Below are 24,618 nucleotides of genomic sequence, written 5' to 3'. Positions count from 1 at the left end.
TTAAAATTTAGGGTAGCAGTTCAAGTTTTCTGCTCAAATCAGGCATGCTCTAATAGCATCAATGAACATTCTAAAGGCCCCTATCATTATATACTTGTCTTTTGGCTCATTACCTGTGTCTGGGAAGGCAGTCTACTATTTGATGATAGTGGTATGAACAATGATCATTAATGCTATTCCAAGTTTATATGGCAAACTAAATCCTCTGTCTTGGGAGGATAGCTCAGGGGCAACGTGCTCGCCTTGGAAGCAAGACAGCATGGAGCAACAAAGGTTCGATTCCCGGGTCCGCGCTTAGAAACCTTTGGGTATTAAGCACGTTATAAATAACCTATCATAAATGCTTTCAGAACCATTTGAGCTGTGGCGTGTGAAGCTTTTGATATTGGTAGTAATGTGCCAGACATTCAGCAATCTTATGCTTGAACCTTTACAGTTATTCATTTGAAGCCCTTTGATCACCTCAGAAATGGAAGCCATCCTCAGGGATGATACCAATGCAGAGGACGACAGCGCTTAAAGGGGAAAAGAATGTACCCAGGAGGGTGAACATCTCGAGAGTGACAGTGGTGACGAGGAGGGCTATACTGAGAAGGGTGAAGTGTGCAAGCTCCTTCACCATGGTGAAGATGGTGGCGAAAAATCAAGAATAAGTACAAAGACTGGAGGTGGCTACAAAATGAGTAGTACTGGATGAGAGAGAACGGAAGTTCATAAAGGCACTGATAGAGGTGTTTAGCAGTGAAGAGTGGGAAAGGGAGTATGAGAGAGAAGGGAGCAGGTAGAACATCCATCCGGAGAGCTGGGAAAGACCAGCCAATGTGAAGAGGAATCCTGGAAAATTAAGTGACAGAAAGTGATTGAGGAGAGTAGGAGTGTATCCATATCACTGGAGGACAGGGTTAGCTTGACAAGCCACCAAGGACACAACAGAGTAGTTCGCCACCCTCTATCCCTGCCCAGATCTCAAGTTCACCATCCCAGAATCTCGGAGTTGTCGTGACTTTGAGCCATGCCCCTCCCTATCCTGACCTTGTGCCCCTCTATTTCTGCTGTGGTTGACAAATCAAAAGAGGAAAACACCAAAGAAGAATTGACTGAAAAAGGACCAAAATGAGAGGGAGAAAGAAGGAGAAAACGTTTCCATAGGCCTGTAGAGCAGAGGCCAGGCCATGAATGCAGGGCAGCTATAACCCAAAGGCCACTGAGGGTGCAGTAAGCAGGGTGAAGCCCTAACAGACTAGTATTGTAACACGAAGGAGGAGGGCAACACACAACTGTATGTAGTTAAATCTAGGCAGTGGGAAAATCCCATTTACGCAAAACAAAAGCGCTACAGAGCAGTGACCAAGGAGATCCAGGGTCGGTTTTGAAGACAGCAGGATAGGTGGGAAATAACTACCTGACCCTGTCCTATCCCTGTAAATAGGGAAGACTTTCCTTACGGAACGCTGATGTGTCGCTTACAAAAAAAAGGGGACAGTAAAAGAAGTCAAAGAGAATCCATTTTTGAAGAACAATAACAACATAAAGGTTGTTGGACTCCTGTATGTCCTAGGTCACTGTTAAACCTCACAGAGGAATATAGGCAAAGGGGTATAAAAGTAAAGTTTATACCTTGGACTGAAAACACATATAAACGATAACCGGTCCGGACTGTCTATTGTGGGTACACAATACTTTACTATCCCATAGACAGATCGAGACTTCCCAGGGTGACTCTACAATTAAAATCTAAGAAGAAGGCTCAGAGAAATGTTGTTGTACTGCTGTGATTTAAGTTTTTTTGACAGCAAGTACTCCCTAGTGGGGATGAGCCAAATTTCAAATGAAGACAAACATGTAGCCCACATGTCCCCCTTCCAACAGAGTATTAAATGGTAGGACGGGGCGTGAGGCCACAGTAAAAGACATATAGAGGGTTGTTCATGGTAAAGGTAGAGTGTATTTTAGTTCTCCACCATGTAACAGCCGCTGTCTAACGGTTTCAGTGGTGTATTTTGGGTGTAACCACTTTCATCAGGGTAGTCTTCTAAAACAAGGGGTAAGAATACTATGGTGATACTCTATTTTAAGTCACTGTGTTTCTGCCACAGGGTTTATATCTTACCCCGTTTCATAGCGCCAATGTAGGGAGGTTCAGGAGGAGAACCTATGGGAAAACAAAATGATAAACCATGGTCACTCCCCAAGCACTGCCATGCGCTCTGATGCTAGGAGACAGCAGATCAAATAGCTGCGTCTCCTTCTACAGATCAAGGAAACTCAAAACAATACATTGTGCACATTAGAGATACATAAAAGTTTGAATTCAGATAGCGTGAGATACTGTATCCGGGAACCAAACAGTGAAGTCTATGGTTATGTTTATTGTCAAAATTAATTGAGCATTGTGGTTTACTGTTTTAAAAAAAACTCAAAACACTCAAAGAAGAGGCCACACATTAGGGTTTGGAAAAACTGCACGCCGTGTACTGACCTTTCCGGCTGCAGTGGGTGTGTTCCGTATAAAGTATGCTAATAGGCAGAATATCAATGACAGGTATGGTAGTCCATGTCGGAGTCACTGTTCAGAGTGATGTGCTGTTAGGGTGGAGAAAAACACAGCATCATCACTCAAAATGGTCCCTCCTGCCCTCCATCTAGTCACTTAGCCGGGGGACAGGTAGAAGAGTGGAAGTAACTGTCAGCTGATACTTTACAACCCCATTAAGAAACTTTATATATTGTAGTTTGTGGGGCGGGGCGGGTGGAGTAAGCCCATGCTATGCCGGCACGCACGCACCCATAGTGTTAAGGGAATCAATCTTCCTTGCCGACGTTGCGTTCTAATATCTACTTACATGAGCTTCACGACTCGAAACAACAGCTATACCCCCGGAGATGAGGGGAAGCTGTGGCCGAATCGGAAGATAAGTAGAGAGCGTCGCGACGTCACGTGAAAGAATCACATGTTCGTCACCGACATTGCGTCAGGCGCACCCGAACCAGAAGTGCTAGTCCCAGCACTGGGCAGCCCAGAGACAGGACTGCCGGTCAGGCAAGGGAAGGCAAAACGTTGCGAAATAAAACAAGGACATATCAGCCACAGAATGTATGGCACTCAGGACCTATCTATTTCAGATCAAATGTTGGATCAGCGCACTCTAGTTTCTGCCGCCAACCACCTGGTATCTGCAAATTAAAGTCTGTGAAGGGGAGAAAGAATATGAAGCCACTTGCAGTCTGTGGTACCCGTGATGTTGCTACTCCCAGATCAGGTAGGGCTAAGTCAAATTAGGTGTGCAATATTAAATATTTATTTCCGAGGTGTACATAGTGAGTGGCCAACTGGGTATAATGCCCATGAGTAAGGCCTCTTATAGTCTCTGGTGCCCGTGGTGTTGCTCCTCGCAGATCCGGTAGGGCTAAGTCAAGTTAGGTGTGCAATATTAAATATTTATTTCAGAGGCGTCCATAGTAGCCAATCGGGTACAAGATGCACCTATAGGGACATACAGAAGCCAATAAGGTATATATTCCCACTGCCTAGTTTTAACTACATACAGTTGTGTGTTGCCCATGAATGCAGTGCAACACATTTCTTAGGCATTGGGCAACCTATAAGCCTATCAGACTTCTGTTTGTGTAAGACAATTTTGCTAGATACAAAATGTGTCTTCTTGGTGTTGAAATAAGGGAACCCAAGGTCTCACAAGGCTGAATAAAGCCTGTTAGAATTGTACAGTTGGAAAGGATTTAGACCAGAGTGATTGCGTGCATCCAATTTGATAGAATAAGAGGAATTCTAATGCAGAAATTAAATAATCAAAGTCCTCACAGTGAACAGAAAATAAATACAACTCAAAAAATTACATCCAACACCTCCTAAATTCAGTTTCCTAAATTCCCCCGCCGACACGTGTTTTGACCCAGTCAGTCTTTGCCAAGGCAAACGATGGGCTTGAGATTCCTACAATTTATCTAACATGACATACCTAAACGGACAAATTACAAAATGCATCCAATTGGATACATATGGGTTTATAACAAATTCCAATATGGCATATACATAATAATATATGAGCATATTCAGAAATATATCATATGAGAAGGGTACAGACAGACATCAAAAACATAAACAGAAAAACAGAAAAGAAAAAAAAAAGAATTACCAAGACAACTTAAATGCATGTATACAGTTAGAATTCCCTAATAAACCATGTTTAACAGTACGTTTCTGAGGGTGCCTGGTCTTGATCTCTGTCATCTACATGACAGTTCTTCTCTTGTTTTTGGTAACTCTATAGTGTCAACCATGACACTTTACTATCCACAAAGATTTACTCTAAAAATATGGCAGCGATTGATTAAGAACCAAGTGGTTAATCCATCAGCACTTGCCAAAAAGGTATTTTCTTCTTTGGAATCTCTTCTCTTCTTAAGCACCCTCTTTAATGGGTACACCTTGCAATTGATCCTTACCTTCCTTAGTGCTGGACCTTCATAACTATAAAAACAGGCAGCGCTTTGCCACCCAAGCTTAAAAAGTCCTTGACATTTGAGAAACGAGTATCTCTTTTCCTGCACTATTTCCTCTGCTACCTCAAAGCACACTTTCACATGGGTTTTCTCTCACACTTCTCCTTCAGGCAGACATTTTCTCTTAGATCATTGTAATTTTGGGACCATCTATTCGTATACCTTATTTTGGAAAATGCTCTCTAAATATCACCAAGGAGCATAAACTTAGGTGACGCTTGTGATGCTGGAAATGCATCGGAGGACAGGGCCTCCATATCCTTGTCCTTTACTGCTTTTTTATCGTGTGTTCTGTCGTGTTTTCCGCGCAGGAGTTCATGTGGGAATCCTGGCGATGCAGCTCTCTTTTGTTTTGGTGTACAGACCCATGGGATACCCTTATGGCACCCATGGGTGGGGGTGCAACCCTGTGCCCCTAGTGTATGTTTTTGGGCACCTGTGTGTGGCTCACAGAGCAAGGTATCGGCTGGTGGCAGCTCCATGCTGAATTTGACAGGTGCTCTGAGTATCCTCCATTTTGGGGATGCCCAGGCCCTGCCATTGGAATCAGTTGATTCTTGATAGGAAACAAGATGGCCCCTGTGGCCTCTTGCTTTCTATTGCCTGTTACCTTGTTTTCCCAAAGTCCTGGGAAGCCCTGACTCTGTCCCTTCCCCCTGACTGGCTGTTGGGTGGAAGTTCCATATATGGTGTTGTTGTGAAGTCCAGGCCAGACTGGCTGGAGCCTTTCCAGTGACTGTATGTTGTGTGTACACCCTGTGGGTGGGACCTGGGTGAATGGAGTGTGTGACCAATATGCACTTCTTGTTGTGGATGTCTGGTTTCTGGTGTTTGACACAATGACTGAGACAGCCATGCCCGAAACTGGTATGAATGCAGTGTGGAGTTTGAATGGCTGGGTACTTGTCCCAACACACATAACTTGTTGTGAGTGTCTGGAGAGAAGTGAATGGCCTGAATGCACTATGCACCTGATTGGCTGCCTGCATGAATGCCCTTCTGACCGATTGGTTGCCTGAGTGTGACCCAGCAGAATGAATGGGAGATCAACTAGTATATCTGGGGGCCTCTGACTGCTAGAATTCGTGTTCAGAAGCTGAAGTCCACAACGAAGAGTAACTGGAGTAAAACTGAAGCTTAACCTTGAAGCCCTGCTGGAAGAGAAGTCTTGCTGCTCCTCCGCTTTGTCGATCTGAAAGCGGCTGTTTTTCCAAGGACTGACCCAGAGAGGACCTGGTTAGGCACCCTCTTCCCGAGCTACGAGGGACCATCGTGCACTGCTAATCTTTGCCAGCGCTCCCTGGTAGACAGACCTACGACAGGCTGCTGACAGGAGATGGGGACCGCCGCGGAATCACAAAGAGAAGCGCCTGGACACTGTTCCATCACCGTTGACGACCGTCGTCGCCGACCGCCACTGTGCTCCCTTTGCCTAAGTAACATTTGATCCAAGGACGCTCTTGCCTGCACCGTCGACTGCTTTGTCCCGGCGGAGAAAGTCGATGCGCCGAGGAGCATCCGCCGGTGGGTTTCCCGCTACCTAAAGACCACAGAGATGCCGATGACTCGACACCTTGCTGGGCCACAGTTCTTCAAACTCTTTGCGGTCCTGAACTATCGTCACTGAGGTGCCCCGCACGCCTCTTCCTTTCAGGACGCCAACGCTACGTCGTCGACAAGCACCATTAGGAACGAAGCTGCAACCTCACCGTCATCGTTCAACCCTTTCCCTCATGGGATCTCGACGATCCGTGGCTCCTGCTTTAAAGGGAGCCGCTCAAGAAGGATCCTTCGATGACCCGACGACGAACTCTGCTATTCCAGGTACATTGCGGTTGTACAACTATTTTAGAAGGAAATAAGACTTCTAGAGCAATATATGGACTGGGCTTGTGATATATCTTTACTTTACAGGTTGCCCAGGTGGGAGGATCTCCATACAGAACTGTGTCTAACGGTAGAGGCCAGTATTCTGCCAGTTGTTCTCACCAACTGCTTTCCCTCTTATATCTATTGTTGGTTACCTTTATTAAGTGATCTGTGTGACATTTGACTAGAGTATAGTTGATGCATTTTAATGAGATCTGATAATAATTGTGGTACCACTTAGAACTGTATATATTTGCCATTATAGATTACCTAAGCACAAAGTGAGTTATTGCAATTGTATATAACCTTGAACTTAATTATATAAAGACTGTGTTTTAACTAATACAGTGTGTGGACTTTGGGACTACACTATACTTAAGAACCAGCCTGCATCACCTCCTGAGAAGCTAGGCCTTGATTGTTCGACCAGAGTTACCCTATAGAGATTCTTGGCTGGGGTCCTCTGTGCCTCTCCTCTGCCATAAAGAGAGCAGAAGTACAGACACCCCCCTCCAGTCTTTACAACGCTCTGCATTCGTTTTTTGTTTTTTAACAAATCACCCCCAAATCTCTTGTGCATCATTTGTTTGTAATGTCCTTTCCGAGTACCACATTATGATAAGTCATTTATGTTTTATTGTTTCTGAAGACCTTTATTCCATATTGTTGGATTGCCAATATATGTTCATTTATTTTTTAGAAAACACATACACAATCCTGAAGATGTGCCTTTAGGCACGAAACATGTGGACACTGCATTTGTTCACTTGAAATAAGCAGCTGAACGGGAGAGGAAAAACGGCAAAACCGAAGAGCATTGCAAGGAGGAAAGTTCCCTTGACCTTTTTGACAAGGAACCATTACTTTCCGGAAACCTCCAGAATAGAAAGAGTAAGACCATGAAACCTGGCTGTAGAATCCGGCATTGTGTGTCAGAGATACCCGAGCCCCTCCTGTGTCAATAATCAAGACGGGGAGAAGCATGAGCCGCCGTGGTACCAACCTTGGCTCCAAGAACAAAGCAGCGTCAGTGAAATCGACACAGCCAGTGAGTTGGGGAGACGAATACAAGACCGGTCTGTGTTGAAGCCAAGGTTGCATGCAGCAACATTGTTTGGCAAGTGCTGGAACGAACATTGTTAAAACGCGTGTGATAAAAGACGCAAATAAAGTTGAACTGCTGATGAGTGATTGAACTTTCAAAGCAAGAAACAATACCTTTGACAGAGTGGTACGGCACTGCGTTGGTGCTCAATCGAAGGTCTCTTTAAGGTATCTCGCTGAGAAGTGGCAAAAGTGAAAGTGAGAAAGAGGTTAGATCAAGAAGTGAGCGAGTAATTGTGAATCGAAGTGGTCCTGCGACGGGTTGAGCAAAATCTTGCACAGTCGAAAGGCTTCCATTTTTGGAGTAAAGAAAGCTTGGAAAAGTACATAAAGTGGGTGGGAGCCCGGCGGTGGGGGACCCCGGGATGAACAGTAAATCACCCGAGAAGGTTTTGTGCTAAAGTTGGTCTGTGCCCGGCAGAGGGGGACCCGGGGTGAACCGAAAATCACCCGAGAATTTGTACATGTGAAATCCTAAGAAGTAAGGAACTTTATTGTTTGTCGTGTTACATCAGGCCCCCTGAAATAAGAGACTTTGAATGGCAAAGAGACTTTGGTACAGAAGGCCCTGATGTTGAAGTTTTGAACTGCATCCTCGTGCTACAGACTGCTAAGCTTGAGTGTGCCGCCTTGTCCCGTGCTGAAAACATGGGAAAGGGAAGCCAAAGGCCTCAATATCCCAACATGTCATTTCTTGAACACTTTTCTTTTGCATAATATTGTTTCCCACACTATTTGTATTTAGAAGTAAGGATTGGCAATAGGTTTATTAGTATAGGGCCTTTTATTTTGACAGACGCGACTAGGACTGCGTTATTATTATTTGATGGTCGTAGCTTGCTCCCATATTTGGATTTAGGATTAGATAGGCCTTTTTCAAACCCAACTGAAGTTCAATAAACACCCTTGAACTGTGATCACTTGTGTCTGTCTTACTATTTGATACCATGCCTTCCTTAAAGTGGCAAGAAAAATGAGTACTAAGAGGAGACCAGTAGGAGAGCTTCAGAGGCAGAGACTTGAAGAAGTTGGAGGAAGGAGGACTGTCAGCTGGGAGAGAGAGTTTGAGGTTGAATGGAGAGTCTGAAGGAGGTTGGAAGATAGTGTAGTGTAGTACCATCTTGAAAGAAAGAGTGATGAAGTTGAAGGAGAAGAACCATCAGGATGAAAGGAGACTAGGACGGGGAGTGAGAATAGCCCATAACATCAGTGACAGAAGAGAAAGAAACACTAGCGGGAGTGATACAGCTACTGTACCCAAGGAAGCGTGAGAAAACAGTTACTCTAGTAGAGAGAGAGAGAGACCTCTGAGGTTCCTGGGGATCAGATCATTCCATGCCAGATTCTTGAGGTGGCGGAGGAGCTATGAGATTGTGCCATCTTTCCGGGGTTCATGGAGATTTAAATTGGGTGTTCAAAAAGAAAGTGGATCAGGATAAACAACCCCAGATTGAGGAGTGGTTATTGGACAGAGGGCACCTGAGCCAAACTCAAAGTCTCTGGGAGAGGAAGTTAGTGCAGGAAAGACTCACTTAGTGGCTCAACCTCAAGCCCTGAACACCCTTACATAATAGGGCCTAAACAATGTACTCAACTGAAGAGGGTTCGGGAACCCTGCAAATCTGCAAGCCGAAGGCAAAGACAATGGTCACGCATTGGACATTCGAGCAAATGTGGGTGCGTCCCCTTGCTGAAGCTTAGTAAGACACTTTTTCTTTTGATTGCAAACTATGATTGGAGAAGCATCACACAATTCCTTTGTTTTTGTCTGAATAAAACTCTAGTTTTCTTAAATTATATCCTTGTTTCAGACTATTTGTGCCTCCTACTTAGCAACGCTTTCACAAATGGTGTCAGACGTGGGATGCACAAATGCTGTTGTAGAGACCTACCCAAATCTACTCATGGCATGCAACACAAGGATGGCAAGATTACCTACTACAACAACCCCTTACTCAGCAGGCCTGCACGTGTTTAGCATCAACCAGGTGGTCATGCCTTTCAGAGGGCGAGCCCTAATATTCACTGACTACAGGGTACCCTTTCTACTGAGGGAACACATGGGTGGATAGCCCCCAGGTCATGTCTAGCTGCAAGATACGGGATGGATGTGGCTGCTGGTGTGATTGATAGATACTGCAGAGTAGCTTTTTAAGTTCTTCTGTTCAAACATGGGATGGACCTATTCAGTCAGTCAGTAAACACTTTATTTCTGCCGTCAAGCCACAAATGTGCATACATAATACACAAAAAATACGAGCAATTCATTTATCAATGATAGATTTCATGTTAATCAACAAAGTCCCAGGTCCATGCAATATACGTGACTCGAGGCTAGCATATATACAGTGTTAGCCATGCACAATATGTACTAGGCAAAACGTTAAAAACAAATCAACTCTCGCATATGACCCCCTTTTGTGATAAAACATAATTATTTTATGAACACCCCAAATATGAGGGAAATTAGAATAGTATTCCAAGCACTAGAACACATAAACCAATTCCTTGGTTAAAAACCACTAAATGTACTAAAAACCATTTCAGCTCGAAAAAGCACAATTGCAATAAGTATAACATAGCTAGATTTGTACAACTTGTCTCAATTCTTTAACACTTCCTGGAGAAGATGAAATGTAAATCTAGATACAGAACCCATGTAGGTACGACTTTGGCTCGAATATAAGTGCCTGAGAATAGAAGTAGGCGGTTATACGTTACTTACTGTAGTTAACGATACCCATAGGATTGCATAGGCTTTGTTTGCAAGAGCCAAATAGTGGTTATAGCATGTCCAGCAATAACATGTCATCTTAATAGCACCGCCTACCCTTTCTGTTCATGACTATTGTTATGTCTCAAATCTGACAACATGCACCATCTGAACATGGACTTTTCACATGGCGGACTGTTGTACTTATTCCATCGCTTCAAGGTGACTCTCTTTGCTCCTTCTTGTGGTTGATTTTATCTTTTTACTCGCCCGATGACCATAGTTCCTCCCCGACTGATGTTACCTGTCTAGTCATCTTTTTAGCCTTCGCTTTAGTTGTCTTGTTAGCCCAATCCCTTCTCAGAATCCTCTTTATTAATTTTTTTTCCCGGGTCAGGATGCTGTACCTTTGCCCGCGCCCATCCTTTCTAAGGATCCCTTCACGCTTTTTATACATTGTGTGATTACTTTGCTCCACTTGATTTGTTTATTGGGTTTAGACCCCACTAGTTGTATCTCCTGCTGTTTCCGTTCCTAGTTGGACCTTAGACCTATGTGTTGCCTTTTACACTTGCTGGCTGACGGCTGCTGATAGATCTTTGAACTGTGTTTACCTCCGCGCCGTGGGGGCACCCCGTAGTTCCTCTGAGCTACGGTTGCTGCCCCCACGCGCGCGTTCCCTTTACACTCTTTCCATACCTTCCTGATGACTTATTTTGCGTCCCTTTGTTTTCCTCCAATGCGATACTGCCCGGCCCACTGACCGCTCTGTCTCGGTGACATTGTCACTGTAGTTTGTTTCATTATCTCCATGGTTACACCACACTCGTTTTTTTCCATACCAAGATGGACGTCGCCTTGGTGCACTCACGCGCATGCGTGAGTTTAGCAAGGCAACGCTTTTGTTTGGATTCTGTGAACAGAGTCACTTCGCGCGCACGGCTGCGGCGAGATGATCTGTTTTCTCACGCATCCGAAGGTAAGCTATCTGTTTCCCTCTGTTACTTGTCACACTCGGAACATCCCGGTTCACGTTACTCGCTCTGAAGAGAGTTGCTGACTGTGTTAGTGTGCTCGTTTCTGATGTACACTTTTCGAGTTGGTGTGCAGCTACCCCTAAACTTCACGCATTTCTCCACATGTGTGGCTTACTTGATGTCTCTACCTCCGTTACTCGTTACGGTTTGCATGTATGGGCCTTCATTAGTTACTGCACTTATATCACCCCTAATTTGGTAGTTTTGCCGCCCGTTTACTTTTCTACTTGATTGTTCTACTATGGACTGTTAGCCATCTGGCTTTTCTAAATGGATGGTCTTTTGATCTTAACCCTACAGATATCCCAGCAATCTGTGGCATTCGGCTACCCATTGCTTTTTGACTGGATCTCTTTTCTGTGTCTCGGCTCTTGGATCAGCAAGGTTAGTGACTTTGACTCTTTTCACTTTGATAATGGATTTCTTACAAACTGAAGAGTTCTACTGAAAAATCTTCTTTCTTTTACTACTCCACAGAGACTGTGCTATGACTTAATGGTTATGAATATGAAAAATGAAGTCTATCCCCTGAAGATGGTTCTTTGAACCGAAACGCATCGGCCTCATTTGTTATATCTAAATATGAGACTTCATTTGTAAATTGTTGAATGGTTGAACCTATGCATTTAGAGCTTTGTAAACTGTAAACTGCTATACAGATTTGCAATTGTGCTGCTCTATACAAGCTGTTTTCTATCTACGCCGTTTGTTCCTACTTGTGTTATATGGAACACCCACAAGTGCTCTTTCCATATGTAAATAGAGTACACTGATCGTACTACTTTTTGTTTATTCATGTACGACTTACTGGATTAAGAGGATTAAAATCCAAAGTTAACTCTAATGTCTTGGTTCTGATTGTTCCATTCATTTTACACCTGTGTTTACAATTTATCCTTATTAACATCGTTAAATTGTGTAATGACATTTTCTTTTGGAAACTAGAGAAATTTAGGCGGTGTTTGTACACTGTACAATTTACACCCTGTTGGCGCCAAATGTTTAAATGAATTTTGATTTAAAATAGAGGGTACTTATTGTCCCTGTTGAGTGCATCTGGGCTTGCTGGGTAGCAATACACAGCTTTGGATTTGTTTGGTTTTCTCTGTCCCAAGTGGCCTTGTGACGACAGCCCGATTGCACCAGAAGTCTTTGTATAACATTTGCACACTATTTCTTGATGATACACTCTTATTCACAATCCTTCCACTCTCAAACCTTTATTTAACTTGTCTGTGCACCCCTATACTTCTCCCTTTTGCAAAGTCCCATCAACCTCAAAGCACACAAGCTGCACCGTACACATGCACTGAGCTGCACACATAAGGTTAAAAACATCAGGACCATACACATGTTCCCCGACCAACACACTGTCACACAGCCAATTCATGTCTTGCAGGTAATGCTGGCTACCCGCAATTATCATGGCTGATGACACATGCGAGGAACCCTGGCACACAACAGGAGATAGCCTACAATGAGGCCGAGTGAAGGTCCAGGTCATGCGTTGAGCACACATTTGGATTACTGAAAGCCAGATTCAGGTGTGCAATGATGCACAACTTGCGCATACGAAGGAACATAGAAATGCCTCCAGATGAGGACCCTTCCCCCCTCGCTCGGATGAGGAAGACATTGAAAGTGTACACCGAGTACCACAGGACATACGTGGGGATGTGAGGGAGGGACGAATGATCGACTAGGACCTCATGGACAATTTCTTCTGACTTGGCACACATGCATCCCACACGTGCACTGAATGCACATGTCTCGACACCATTGAATAAAAACTGTACAATCACGATTCAACAGTGTTTAATGATCAAAACAAGGAACCCCCTAGCACCAACACCATCTCCCACTAGCGCTTCCTCTTCTCCCCTTTGTCCGCAGGCCTTCGTCCCAATTGTTCTTGCTCTATAGCGCGCATCTCAGTCTGCCTCTGCTCCATCTGGTCTAGCTGATCCCAGATGGCCTGTCGTGTGGGGACCGGAACTAGCTTTGGTGAATGTCCACTTCCCTGGACATCATTGTGCGCTGAACGGCAGGCATGCTCGGTCTGCTAATCAGAGGAGGACTCCTGTTCATAATGTAGAGCACGGCAGGATGACCGATGAGAAGGTGGTGAGTGCAGTGGGGAGATGCTGCACAGGGGGGAGGGTTACAGGGAGAATTGGCAGATGGAGGATTGCGGCTGGCCCAATGTGGGGGATGCAGACTCAGAAAGCATGTCTGCAGTGCTTTCAGTGGCCTACTGACATTGTAGGCTGTTGCCGCACTCTGGCAAACGTGTGAGTCCAATATCACCCCAGCTGTAGTGGTCATTTGCCCTGTTGCTGGTGGTGCGGCTTCCATGATTGGGTCCTTTGGCGGTTCCGTGGCTGTGTCTTTCTCAACAGTGTGTGTTCCCGTAGATGGCACACTGACATGATGCCTTTTCTTCGGTGGCACCCTCCCGCTTGCTGAACTGCCTTGGCCTGGTTGCTTGCTGACAGTGGTTGTTTCCTGGGTTTCTTGAGTGGCTGTTAGGGAACATTGGAATGTGCATCAGCACTTTGGTGCTGAGGTGCATGGCAATTCAACATTCACTGTCACTTTTACTATGTCATTACAATGTGTTGCGCCTCCTGGGGGGCATATATCTTGTGCCAGGCAGTGCATTAGTATCATGCATTGCATCTGGGCAACCATGTGCCAGGTATGGGGTGCCCTGCTTGGCTCAGACATGCAACCCTAGGACGGGTTGCCTACAGGGTGTCTTGTCCAAATGTGCGTCGGGACGGTTGATACTTGTTTTCTTGTAGTGCAATCAAGTGAATGCAGTGCATATAGTTGTGTGTGGGTCAGTTAGATGTAATGCTGGGCATGGATTTAACAATGTGAGGTCTGCATGGTGCGTTGCAGTTGATGGGCCTGTGGGTCTGACACACACATCCACTGGTGTGCATTAATGGACATGGGCTTCACAGATAATTACATCATAGTTGTGTTGCCTGTGCATGGGTGACCAGTGTGCAGGCACAGGCTGATTGTGATGTGCAACATGAATGTGCATTCTACCTTCTAACTTGCATTGCAATGGTAATATTTGGCTACGTCATCCCCTCTCCTTCCTGCCTGGGTATCATGTAACGGGAGTCATTGCTTCACTGACTCATGTAGTTGTGAGCTGCTGCCTCACATGGATTGTGTATGCTTGCTGGTGTTCACGTCGCTTGCATACATGACAGTCTGTGTGTTTGTTAATGCATGCATGATTGACCACGTATGGGACCATATTTCACTCAGGTACTCACCAGATGCCCCCTGGCAGCTGGCTCCAATCTTTGCCGTGCCCATTCCCTCAATCCCATCCATGTGCTTGATGCCACTGACCATGTTGTCTCAGGGTGTGAGTTGCAGCTGTTCTGCTGTGCCACCTCCAGTATCAGCTGTCTTCTGCCGGTGGAGGGATATTAGTCTCCAGACGCTGGCCTTAAGGTCATTCCATCGCTTCATGTTATCGTCTTTTTGGATGTGGACTTTGGCCACCACCTTGTCCCTGATCTCAGTCCCTATTGTGTTTTTCTGCTGTGGACTGGTCTTGCAGTTCTGGGTCCCATATAGCTCCTCTAAGTGGGCCTCCACCTGTTCTGCAAGCAAAGTGAGCTCTTACTCCAAGAATGTTGGCTTCCGCAGCCAGACATTTTTGAAATTATCTGAGGGTTTGGATGGCGCTTCTCTGTCCAGATATTTGATGGATTGTGATTTCCAAAATGGCCTGCCGCTGTGCTTCCTTTTATCGTGATGATGAATTTCCACTGACCGGCATGGCAGTAATGGGAATTCTGCAGATTATTGAAAGTAATTCTGCCATGTTGGAATGCAGTGGAAATTCTGTAGTTCCACGCAGCGGTATCACTAATTCCGCTGCAGCAGAATCACTGCCGATTGTGGCATAGACTTGTAAGGAGGCCCTATGTTCTTAGTCGGGCTACATAGCCTAAAATACCTCCAATACCTGTGCTTTTGCTTTTCCTCCCTGTGTCTGCACTTCTCCCCACAGCGGCACCATTCATTCTCTGGGTCCATAATCTTGCACCAGTTCACACCTTATAGGCATGTACGCCCACTATGACATAGAACAGTTTCACCAGTAATGTCCCAATTGGTATACCAAGACCTTCCATAAATAACCGCAATTCTTTTCACAACTCCTTAAATTCATCCCAGACTTGCCTTTTCGACATAACGTTTGGATCAAGACCAGACATAGATCCATCATTATCTCTCTCTCTGATCATACACAGGTCTGACCAAGTTATATATAATGCCCCTTTCCTTACGAATTGAATTCTAGCAGGCTCTTGTTAGTGAAATGTACCATATTACAACTATTGCTGTTCCTTCATGGACATCACATCTATGGAAACTCAATCGATCCAATGTGAATCACCCCCCATTGGATTGCTCATGATAAATACTTTTCAGAAAGGGGTGTTATTCCTAGCATTCCCCACATGCAGAGCTTCACATGTGAGGCCCACTCCCTAGCACTTCCCACTTTATACACCTAGCACTTACCCCCTACTCCCTCACCTTCTCTCTCCCTGCACTTGCACATTCAGAATGTTCACTAGGCTTAGTAGGTCCGTCTCTATGTTACAGTAGTATATCTAATTTTACTCCCATGTTCCCAACCTGTTGCCCTGGGGCGCTTTGAAACACAATGGGCCTCATTACAAGCATGGCGGTCCGGGAACTACGGTACCGGTAAGCATGCTGGTACCGTAGTTCCCAGACCGCCATACTACGTGCTCTGCTCGCGGGTGCCGTTTCACCCACCAGGTTTTTCCTGGCGGGTGTAACGGCAACCGCGAGCAGAGCACGTCGGATGCACCAGCACAACTCTGTATGTGCTGGTGTATCCGACCTCCCCATCCCATTCAGCCCTATGGGGCAGAATGGGGATCGAGAGGCCCTTGATTCCGGCACCTGCAAATGGACAATTACCGGGTCCACCGAGCTCGGCATGCCCCGGTTCTTGCCCATTCGCAGGTGCCCTAAAAAATGCAACTCCGGCGGCAGCCTTGCCCTTAACAAGGGCACGGCTACCTCCAGAGTTGTAACGAGGCCCAATGTACTTGTATAAGCACCTTACAAATTCACAATAAATAAATAAATAAAAGTCATGCCTTGAACCTGGAGCAACATTCTCTTCCAAACATGCTTGATTTGATTACAGTTCTGGCCTTTTCCCATTGCATGTACATGCACTCACATGCACTTCAGGTACGGGCTTAGAAGAGAGTATTGCAGCAAAAGGACATTATCAGGAATGGTCTAATGGATTTACGCTACTTGTAGGTATACTTTTACGGGTGAAGAAAAGGTTTTTTCCCCATAGCCTAGAGCACAAATGGGTCTATAGGTAGGGATATCTTGTTAGAATACTGCAAATTCCTAGCCCTGCTTCATTTACCCAGATGCGCACTATTAACAATATATAGTTAATTAGGTATCTTTCTGTAGCACAATTACTGGGCTAGCAGAGGTGGAGTGAGTACATGCTACTATGCTCTAATGCCTATCTTCCTGATCACTTAGACTTAGCTATTCAAATAAGAATGTGCATTGGGAGTCTCTAAGGTACTCAGTCATAAATGTACCGGCACCCAGCAATGAGGACTTACCGGGGCATTACAGCCCCGGCAGACCCGGTAAATCCCCATTACCAGGTGCCAGTAACAATTACTCCCCATTCCCATTGAGTCCTAGTGGACTCAATGGGAATGGAGAGGATGGATGCACCGGCACCATTCATGAATGCAAGCGGGTACCGGTCAGACCTGGCAGGCTGAAAGGCACCAGCTCGCAGAACTCGTAGTGTGCCGCTTTGGTAACAATGGTGGCGGTAGCTTACCGGCTCAGTTGTTACCAGACCGGCAAACTTGTAATGAGGCCCTGTTTGGTAGCTTGGCCAAACTTAAGACTTAAAACCACAACATGTGATGGGGTTAAAAACAAAACTATCCTCAGTTGACAACAGTTTCAGTGGAAAACAGTGCAATGCTCAACACTGTTTCCCCCACTGGACTGAACAAGGGTTAATATTTAGATAGGATTTTAAACTCACAATCCTTAAATGGAGGTTTATTATAGGAACTTGTAAAAGTCTATGGCATGAGAATGACATGTTGTAGGTCTGTGCCGCAGTTGGAGTGAATCTAATAGGGACTGGGCCTGGTAAACAAAGTTACCCTCTTACTTGAGCTGAATTGTCTTGTCTGAGAAAGGAAGTCTGGACATCCCTAGATTGGTATGCTGGGAACTAGTGGTGAAGGTGTATGAGATACAGAGAGAGCTACCCGCAAGAGCTGGTGTTGGTAGAGGCTAAAGCAGAATCTGAGGTGAGGTTTGATGTTCCAGTTGTCGTCTATATGGCATGGTCACCTTTGCAGGAGGTGTGCGCTGTAGTCATGCTGTCCTGGCAGACTTCAACAAGGCGCTCTTTTATGGTTAATTAATCCTTTTGATACATTTCTTCTTGCTTGACCTCCCCAAGACAAAGGGACACACATTCTTCCTTCACCCACTTCTTGAGAAACGAACTTCTGTTCCTGATCAGCCCTTTTCCAGATGTCAGTATATAAACCTTTCAGGCAAATTACAAAGTTCCAAACAAGCGTTGGTGTCAATGAAACAGTTAACGGACTTGTACCAATTTTCCTTACCACAGGGACTGAATGAGCTTTGCCAAAGGTCTTTTTATATTGACCCACAATTTCACTCATGAAAAAACATTGCCCCTCTCTGTGAGAACGGCTGAGGTCTAATACAGATGCCGTTTCCTCCTCTCTGGTATCAGCTACAACAACACGTGGAAGCACAGGAGATGCTACACACACAGCAATCGGGCTTTAGAACAGCCCAAAGTACAGAGTCAGCTATGCTTGACCTACAAACCCACATGTTAGAGCTGATAGAACAGGGCAAGTCCGGGATGCTCATGCTGCTAGATCTTAGTGCAGCGTTCGACCTAGCGGACCATCAACTACTACAAGAGGCTCTAGATAAAACTATAGGTTGCTCTCAAACAGCACTGGCCTGGATAGCTTCCTTCTTAAGTGATAGGAGGGCACGCATTCACTGGGGAGACACTTTCTCAGAAGCAGCTCTCATCCTATTTGGAGTACCGCAGGGAGCCAGTCTGTCCCCTCTGCTTTTCAACGTTTACATGCGTAGCTTGTGTGAATTATTGGAAAGCATTGGTGTGTTTTTCACCAACTATGCCGATGATACGCAGCTGGTTTTTGAAATGACGGGAGACTATACACTAGATAGTGCGAAAGTAGAAGAAGTATATAAAATCATTGATATCTGGATGCAGAAGCATTGGATGTGCCTCAACAATAGCAAGACTGAGCTCATGATCTTTGGAGCTCAGCATGCAAGAACCAAATTAGGAGACCAATATGAGGTTTTCAGAATAAAAGATGCCAAAATCCCAGTCCTACCCCAAGTTAAAACACTTGGGATGTTGGTAGAAGCCTCAGTGGGGGCCGAAGCACAAGTAAACTATCTACACAAAAACAACACATATTACTTGCGCTTGTTGAGAGCCATTAGACCTTACATAAGTGAAGCAAACGCGGCAAATATCGCAAGAGCGATCATACTATCCCGTCTCGACTATGGCAATGCACTATTGGTGGGGGCCACTAAGAAAGAGCTGCATCGTTGCCAGGTCATGCAAAATGAGGCAATTCGCATTGTTAAGAAAATTAAATTTGGAAACCACATATCGGCTGCAAGGAAAGATCTTCATTGGCTCAGAATTGAAGAAAGAGTCTACTTTAAGGCCATGACGATCGTTCACAGATGCCTATATGGCACGGCGCCAGGATACTTCAAAGAGAAATTTGCACTCTACACACCTAGGAGAAACCTGAGATCAGTCGACACAGGCCTCTTGGTTATCCCCAGGGTGAAACGAGCAGCAGGGGGGGGGCGAGCCTTTCCATTCAAAGCAGCCAAATTTTGGAACAACCTCCCAGGGAATCTTAGATTAGAAGGAAACTATGGTAACTTCAGGAAACTACTGAAAACACACCTTTTCCAATAACTTCCGGATCTCCCACTGGTATTCATATGATTACCAGTTATTTTCCTGTACTGTTTTCAGTTCTTACTGTTTTCTACAAGACTCTTTTCTCAGATGTTCTCTGCGCCCTGATGCCCGCGGGCTGTCGGCGCGTTATAAACATATAGACATAGACATAGAAATAGGGGCCGGAGTCTAACACAGATGCTCTTTCCTCCTCTATGTCCACGTGGCCCGGGGTCTAACACAGATGCTGTTTCCTCCTCTCTGTCAGAGGGGCCGGGGTCTAACACAGATGCTCTTTCCTCCTCTCTGTCAGAGGGGCCAGGGTCTAATACAGATGCTCTTTCCTCCTTTCTGTCAGAGGGGCTGGGGTCTAATACAGATGCTGTTTCCTCCTCTCTGTCAGAGGGGCTGGGGTCTAACAAAGATGCTCTTTCCTCCTCTCTGTCAGAGGGGCCTGGGTCTAAAACAGATGCTCTTTCTTCCTCTCTGCTAGAGGGGCCGGGGTCTAACACAGATGCTCTTTCCTCCTCTCTGTCAGAGGGGCCGGAGCTTAACACAGATGCCGTTTCCTCCTCTCTGCCAGAGGGGCCGGGGTCTAACATAGATGCTCTTTCCTCCTCTCTGTCAGAAGGTCCGGGGTCTATTACAGATGCCGTTACCTCCTTTCTGTCAGAGGGGCCGGGGTCTAATACAGATGCCATTTCCTCCTCTCTGGTAGAGGGGCCGGCGTCTAACACAGATGCTCTTTCCTCCTCTCTGTCAGAGGGGCCGGGGTCTAATATAGATACTGTTTCCTCCTCTCTGTCAGAAGGGCCGGGGTCTAATACAGATGCTGTTACCTCCTCTCTGTCAGAGGGGCCGGGGTCTAATACAGATGCCATTTCCTCCTCTCTGGTAGAGGGGCTGGGATCCGATACAGATGCCCTTTCCGCATCTCTGCTAGACTGGCTATGGCCTGACAAGGATGCTCTTTCCTCTCTCTGCTAGAAGTGCTGGGGTCTAACGCAGATGATCTTTCCCCTTCTCTGCTGGATTGGCTGTGCTTAATTCAGATGTCATTTCCCATCTCTGTGAGAGGGGCTGGGTCTATCACAGGTGCCTTTACCCACTCTCTTCTAGCAGGCTGGGGTCCAACACAGATGCCCTTTGCCTCTCTCTCTGCTAGCAGGCTGGGGTCCAACACAGATGTCCTTTCCCATCTCTGTGAGAGGGGCTGGGTCTATCACAGATGCCTTTCCCCCCTCTCTACTAGAGGGGCTGAGGTCCAACGAAGATGCCATTTCCCTCTCTCTGCTAGCAGGCTGGGTTCAACATAGATACCTTTCCCCCTCTCTATTAGAGGGGCTGGGGTCCAACACAGATGTCCTTTCCCATCTCTGTGAGAGGGGCTGGGTCTATCACAGATGCCTTTCCCCCCTCTCCACTAGAGGGGCTGGGGTGCAACACAGATGCCCTTTCCCTCACTCTGCTAGTAGGCCAGGGTCCAACACAGATGTCCTTTCCCTCTCTCTGCTAGAAGGGCTGGGGTCCAGCACAGATTTCCTTTCCCATCTCTGTGAGTGGGTCTGGGTCTAACACAGATGCCTTTCCCCCTCTCTTCTAGAGGGGCTGGGTTTCAACACAGGTGCCATTTCCCATCTCTGTGAGAGGGGTTGGGTCCAACACAGATGCCCTTCTCCCCTCTCTACTAGAGGGGCTGGGGTTCAACACAGATGCCTTTCCACCTCTATGCTAGAGGGGCTGGGGTTCAACACAGATGTCCTTTCCCATCTCTGTGAGAGGGGCTGGGGTCCAACACAGATGCCCTTTCCCTCTCTCTGCTAGCAGGCTGGGGTCCAACACAGATGTCCTTTCCCTCTCTCTGCTAGCAGGCTGGGGTCCAACAGAGATGTCCTTTCCCATCTTTGTGAGAGGGACTGGGTATTTCACAGATGCCATATTCCCCTTCATCAGGGCTGGAAAAGGGGTTTCTGCAGTTTTGCTTTTTCCACTGCTCAACGTTGTAGCAAGATAAGATGAAGCAGCCTTGTCCGCCAGCTCCGGGCCAAGAAGGATTCTTTAAAAGCACGTTTTGTTCTCCAAGATGATTCAGAGTTGTTCTCCTCAGGCTGACTGATCGGTGTCGGCACCCAAGGTCAACAACCAGGACTTCTAAAGTCGGATAAACCACCATAGCATTCCCAGTGGCTAAAATACATTTGTTTAAAAGTACCTCCCAAAAGACTGGTGGCTATAACTTTGTCATTTATGCTGAGTTACTTGAAATTATACAACTACTAAATCAGTCAATCAAATACTTTACTCAGATTAAGTCAATCCACGAAAGCACAAATACAAAAACAGTTAAAACAAATTAAAGTTAAATTCAAGAGAAAACAAATATCAAAACATTAGCAAAACATATATCATAAATTGTATCCCAATTTCATAAAATCAGTAAGACTATTAGTCTGTGGGCAGAACTATACGTATACATCGCCTCGGATGACCTGTGAACCTAGCTAACATCAAGTGATCTGATCCATTAGTTGAAAAACTGCCCTGAATTCCTGTGAAGTTCATCCATGGGAAGGAAACGCTTCACAGCATCATCCCATTCCTCATTACCATGTGGGTGTTTCCATACTAGGGTGCCTGGAGACCATGCAAATGGCAGAGGTGTGCGGTATAAATCAACGTAACATACCTTCATAGATCCATTTCAGTTTCTAGGCTTCATGATACCTCTTAAAAATCTTATGAGAGCCCTGGAAAGCAGCTGGGCATCAGCAAGGAGAAGGAAAATAAAAGCTGGCTGACACTGCCTTAAAATTGGTATGATTAATCTCTTTCTCAATTTTTCATACTTTTGGAAAAGAAATAAAACACGAAATGCAGTTTTGTGAATATCACAACAGAAAGGCCAGAGCGAGGCTATTTCTCTTGCGTTTTCTGCCCCCATCTTGCATTTGTTCATCTTATCGGCAAACCGCTCAACCTAAATCTTTTGATTAAGATTAAGAACCAATCTCCTGCAGTAGATGGCTCTTGATCAAATGTTAAAGGTATTTATCAGCGCACCGTCACCAACGGAATTGGTCTCCAGGCGCTCAGGCGGGTCTGCAAACAAAGAGGTGGGTTAGTGGGGTGAAGAGGGTGTAGGAAAGTGAGAAGGTGGTGTCCTTTTGGCAGCTTCAGTTCGTTTTACACCGTTTGCTAAGCTTGGGGGTGAATGTCGGATCGATGGGAGTCCTTGTGTGCTGTTGATACAATTTATGTGTTGTTTGTTGATGCAGTGTGGTGAAGTGCGTGCGGTTCGCTGTGAGAAAAGTGGTTGTGTGGGCTTTTGTGTTAGATATGTATGCAGAAATGTGAACTTTTTGTTACTGTATCTCTGTTTGCTGTGATATTGCCAAAACAGCTCAATTTAGTGGCCAGTTTAGCGCAATCTCTTCCTTGGCAAACTGCAATTGGGAGGCTAGGTTATGAAGAAATTGAATTTTCTTGGCCTTCGTTGAGTTGTACAAAAAAAGACTCTATTGTTAGTACATGGTTGGTGTGCAGTTTTCAGTTACCTAATTCAACCAAGGAAGGGGTTCATACCAGTAATATGAGTTCAACGTCTATTTAGCAATATTTTCATATGAAATCAATTCAATTATTATTGGCAGCCGGTATGGGAACATTTAATTATTCTGTACACTAGTGGTGTTTTAAATCAATAAAGCAGAGCTTTTAATTTTATTTTGAGTTTAAGTCTCAGCATAATTTCACATATTTTTGCCAAATAAGTTTTGCACATAGACAGTAATACAATGAAAGGTGCTCAGACAAAATGCAGTCCAACCAACACTAAATACACATAAATACCAATGGTTGTTAGACAAAAAATTACAAATCCACAATGATGTGCAAATAGTCCAGGGTCGATGCAGAAGCTGCGTTTCGGTGAGAATGAATATGCCGCCTTCTTCAGGACAGGACTCCTGGGTGGACGATGTGAGGGAGATTGATCAGTTTTAAGCTTAATCCCCTTTGCTAGTGAGACCCATAGCACTTTTTGCTGGATTTATGGACCTTTTTCTTGTTCTCCTGAATGAGGGAAGCCGTTTTCCCCTCATTCATTCTAACTTGCTGTAACCATGGGAACCTTGTTCTTTATGTTTTACCTTCTTTCATGGTGTCTTGCTTTCCTCCATATATCTTAAAGGCATCTGCGTTTCATTTTTGCAGCACAAAGCACCCTAAGTGCAGTGCTGCTGGTGACCCTTTGGGTTTTACTTTTATATTCTTTCATTTTGCCCAAGAACTACTGTTCTTATGGAAAGAGAGATACTTTGTATTCTTTGAAATCTTTACCTTCTGAGAGATTAGCACACCCCACCGTATGTGAAGTGCTAAAGGGATACCTAGTATCCCCCTTCTCTCGGCTCCTGAAAAATGTTGGTTACAGTGACAACCCTATAGTTATGGCTGGTGGCAGTGGACGTGTTCTACCAACGTTTATGCATTTTTTCACTGCATACTGTATTCACAGCCATGGTTATGCATAATAGGGTCACCTATGTTCTGACATGGTGGCTCCTTTCTTTTTTCACCATTTCTTTCCTTTGTTAGCCCTTCTTCTTCCATTCTGGGAGGGGGAGGTCTGTATTTGAGTTTTGCCTTTGGCAGGAACCCTTTGTGTCCCTGCCTAGTGTCCAGTGTGTCTTTGAGGACAGGAAGTAGGGGAGGAGTTAGAAACTCCCATGTCCTTTGTCTGCTGATGTGCCTGAATGGAACAAGTTTCCCACTGCGGGGGGGGCTTGGTGTCTTGATTGGACAGCCACCCTCCCCTTTCTGTAAACTGCAAGGAGAGTTTGCAGAGGAGTGAATGAGACATCCTAATAAAAGGAGAGGTTCCAGAGGCAGAAGGCAAGTCTATCACTGTTAAAGAAGATACAAAGTAGAAGATGACCAGAGACACCGGCAGACCCTTCCAGCAACCATGAAGGGAACACTGCTGTCCTGACCCCATTTCTAATCAACAGAGGAGTTCCGAAGAGGATGACTCCTTCCCTTTGGCTAGTGGGACCAACTAGCAATAAGACAAGCTGCAGAATGAGCCATCCCCCAATGTGCTGTGACCTTGCAGGGCAGCAAACTGAAAATACATGGGGACCTTCAACCCAATTGCAATGCATCATCTTGTAGTGCACAAATCCTCCCAGAACTTTGGTGAGCTCCAGCTGGACCTTCGAGCGAAAATCCCACTGCTCAAGGTCCCTTCAGTAGAGTGCAGGACTGCAGAATCGAGGCAGATTGAC

This window comes from Ambystoma mexicanum, chromosome 4p, assembly GCF_040938575.1.
Source record: "Ambystoma mexicanum isolate Mex_15411 chromosome 4p, UKY_AmexF1_1, whole genome shotgun sequence".
In the NCBI taxonomy this organism is placed as follows: Eukaryota; Metazoa; Chordata; class Amphibia; order Caudata; family Ambystomatidae; genus Ambystoma; species Ambystoma mexicanum.
This window is presented reverse-complemented; position numbering follows the sequence as displayed.